The sequence below is a fragment of the Macrosteles quadrilineatus genome, unplaced genomic scaffold (genome assembly GCF_028750875.1).
Source record: "Macrosteles quadrilineatus isolate MER2022 unplaced genomic scaffold, UCM_ALF_1.0 Scaffold_6__1_contigs__length_79288215, whole genome shotgun sequence".
Taxonomy (NCBI): domain Eukaryota; kingdom Metazoa; phylum Arthropoda; class Insecta; order Hemiptera; family Cicadellidae; genus Macrosteles; species Macrosteles quadrilineatus.
In genome coordinates this window covers 48026122-48030479 of record NW_026542599.1, presented here as the reverse complement: position 1 = coordinate 48030479, position 4358 = coordinate 48026122, and positions in this window count along the sequence as shown.

Here is a 4358-nt window from a genome sequence, read left to right as displayed (position 1 = left end):
TATGGCTATTTTTTTTTTAAATAAAAATTGTCTTGTCAATTTAATCTACTAGTTTTTTTTCCTCTGCTAATTCAAATCTGAACAGTAAATCTAAACTGGGTACAGTTGGCTATAGTTCGGCCGCTTAGAAAGCGACCTGCGCGCTAATGCTAACCAATGCTAGAGGAGGTCGCTTTCTAAGCGGCCGAACTATAGTAGTCAATTTCTCTGTTATACTTAGTATCAAAAACATCTGTGTTAGACAATCCTCCGTCACCACGGCAACGTCGTGATCATCTTTCGCGACCACAGCAATGTCATTATCATCTCTCGCGATCATGGATGCATCGTGGTCATTTACCGCAAACACAATTTACGTGACACATTAAAAAAAAAAAAAAAACAAATGGTGAATTGTGGCAGATTGCAATGGTTTTTAAAAACTTTTATTTGTACAATTACCAACTTTTATAAGATCCACATATACCTTAAACTTACTTGTTTGCATGTAAATTTTCTTCATTTTCAATTTTTCCACGGGTTAATTAAGCTGTAAAGCCAATTTATCTTCGGTAGACTAGACGTTCCCTCTTCATTTTTAATTTACTTAAGAACATTTCCATACAGACAAACAATATTTACGATAAAGTTCAATAACAAACTTATGAGTCTTGATAACATTTAACATCAGCTGTTGACCAGCATTGTTGCAAATATTATATGCTTTCTGGTTGTGACATGTTAGTCATCGGGATCGCGGAACGGACATTAAAACAGAAACAATATGGATCAAAAACATAAAAGAATTACATCACTGGAAGGAATCTAATACTATTAATCTCTACTTATGTCCTTGAGGGGCTTAATTCAATACTAGAGGTCGTCCAGTGGTCGAAAACTCGACCACAAAATATGTAGGTCAACAGCTGTATTTTTTAGCTAGAAGCGGTTAAGGTATGTTGGAATATCTATGAGGATGAACCTTTTTGGCTGTAGTGAGTGTAATCATGTATTCAATATTCACATGTCAATTTTTGAGGTTAAATCAAAATAAACAAACTGGAATGTTGTCAATTAATTAGGGACAATGTTGTATTACTTACGAAAGAATGTTCACTTTTAGGATCAAATAAACTAATTTAGTATATGTCATTGTCTGATTTATTTGAAAACATTCAGTATTTAGGCTACTGCATTTTATAAACCAAACTCAAATCTTGCTTCCTTGGCCTATCGTATAACGTTTTCCTGTTTGGTACCTGGTAAACTTCAGATTGCATAAGTGAATTATTAGCAATACAATTTAGTTGTTAATTAAATGGGTCAAAATTCAAAACATTAGTCTATAAAAGTTAATCTCGTCATCTCGAGAGTATATAATTCGGACCCCTAACTTGAAACCCTTAAAAGGGTCTTAAGATATTTCCAAACAAAACGTAAATCATCATTATGTCCCAACAGTTTATTATGTGTATCCCAGGGACAGCAACTTTATTATTCTATTAATATAATAATCAACATCAATTTTGCAAGAAGATTCAATATTTCAATATTTGCTCATGTTAAATTAATTATTTTCAAAGCAATCATCACTTAATTCGAAGAAAATAATAAAATAACAATTTATTTATTAGTTGATTTGGAATTACGATTCAGGTCTCTATTTAACAGTAAATATTCTCTAATGATCCAAGTGATTTTATTAAAGTAGAGTAAGTATATTTAACTATTGTCAATAAAAAGAATACATTATGCCAGTTTGTTTGTTTTGATTTAACCTCAAAATTTAACATGTATGAACACATGATCGCACTAAAAAGGTTCATCTTCAAAGATATTGCACCGCACCTTAAAAGTGCATGCACAGACTTCTCTATTTTTCACCACACACTGTAAATAAAACATGTGATTGGAATTGCTTACATTTGTTTTGATTTTCTCTTTCTGTTTATATTTCGTTGTTCTTTTGTCACCAGCATGGCAACCTATAAAGTCCATGTTAATTTTTTAAAGTTTCAAATTAATTTTTTGTGCTTATTTTTAAGCCTATTTTAATTTTTAAAGGGATTATGCACATCTACAGGAAAATATCTTTCTAACAGTATGCGTAAATTTTCCCTGCGATGCACAAAAGCTGAGAAAAAAGGTTTTAAAGAAACATTCTTGCCTATTAATACATAGATAAATAGATAGATTAGGGTAGTGTACATTGTTTTGCGGTAAAAGACTCTACGTTTTTAATAGTCGTATTCATGACCCTTGCTTAGTAATACACCCCAAGTGTATTTATAGCCTAATCAATGCTAAATAGTATTCGTTAGAATGTTCTTTTCTTTTGTACTGTATATAGTAATTTGCTTCTGTACTGTAGACAATTTGTTACTAGCATAATATTACAATTTATTTATTTACATTTTCTTAAATCTGCTGTAGCTACTTGAAAATCCATAAGACTAATGTTTAAATATTGAAATTTCATTTTGAATTTGTAACGAAAAACAAATTTTCCTAGGACAGAGCCTAGGAATAGGTTTGATATTCTAACAAATTGGAGGAAATCGTAGGAGCCGTTTTTGAAATCATTGTGCACAAACGTTACTCATATTATAGTATAGATACTAGATTTGCTGTTACAAGGAATGTCATCAAATGTGTTTTTATTAAAATACTAGCTGTGTACCCGTTCTACGCACGGGGATCTTATAATATTCAGTTGAAACCTTCTTATATAACGAACAGCAGTTGGTTTGCATATTTTAAGATATGCTGGCCAAACTATTATACATAGCTTCATTTTATGTTGTTTTTTGTTGTTCCGGATCGGTATGACAATCAATAAAAGGTTAAATTACCTCTGTGTCTGCCGGTCGATCCTATAACGGTAGGCTTACTTTTATTTTTACTATCTGATCTCGTTTGCATGGCTCAATCACGTCCTGGTTGAAGTTCGTTCGCTACGCTCACTCACCTGTATGTTGGAGCTCGTTCGCTGCGCTCACTTTCCTTCAGGTTAGCTCGTTCGCTACGCTCACTTGCCTTCAGGTTAGCTCGTTCGCTACGCTCACTCGCCTCCAGGTTGCAAATTAGCTGTTGTCATAAATGTAAAAGAAATAATAGTGCTAGTGCTGCACCCTGTTGGTAATCCTTGTAACTTTAATGCTATTGAACATCACAGAACAGAACCAACTTGTTTAATTGAAACAGCTGTTAAGATTCAATAATTTCATTTCTCATAAGGTTAACATGGGCTTCCAGAAATTCCACGTCAAAAATCGACAAAAACTTGATTTTCAAGGGTTTACTGTTAAATATCTAACTGTCTCATATTCGATGAAATACGTCTAAAACCATCTCATATATGTATAGTATTTGGAAAATAAGTTTCAGGCGGGACAGTGCTATAGTTATTGAGGAGTAGTTGTAATAAAGTGCGTATTTTAGCGTTACCAAGAGAATGACAGATAGACAGACAGACAGACAGACAGACAGACAGACAGAAATTGAGATAAGGTTTGATTCGGTTTCTCTGACCTATGAAATGTAAAAATAACCAAAAAGTTCATTATTCTAAGCAATGTACAGACAAAACTCTAATTTTATTTATATAGATTAATAGCTTAACATGATATAAATAAATAAACTAAATTTGATTACAATATATCCGAACAAGTTAAATACAACAGTTTACTAATCCTCCATGAGATTAAAATTTCAAACTTATAGTTTGTTGGGGTTTCTCCGTAACCTTAAGACATAAAAAAAATATTTATTATACTTACAGAATTTATTTTTAATATCTACTAAATGGTTTGGAAGAAAACTACAATTTTACATTTTAAGGCCAAAAATGGGGAAAAATAATTTTTACTCCATAAAACCTCTTTCTTTTAGTCAGATCGTGCTGGTTCACGAAGTTGTACCAAATTTGATTTAAATTGGATGATTTTTAACCCAAGTTATTGTTCAATGCACTTATCTATAAATTTATTACATTAACAAGGGGTTTCTCTGTAACATCCCTTTTTAATCCATCCTATTTAACCGATTGTTATGACTGATGTTTAATTTTAAAGCTTATGATCTACCGGAGGGGCAAATGGCAACTAAACTTTAAACAGGCAATTTCCTTAAGGGCATCATCTCTCATTGTTTGTTTATTTATAGGATTCGCTTTGAAATATCCAGTGATGCTGACTTTTTTACAGTGTTTTAAAAGTGAATTGTAATTGTAAATTGTACAGCTAATTCGGTAGTTTTGTTTTACGTTTTTTGTTAAGTCTTTTTAACCTTGTATTCTGTTTTGATTTCTTTTTGGAATAATGCAATGCAAATAAACATCCTGGAAGTGTTAAAAATCAAGTAAAAATTTCAACCTGTAG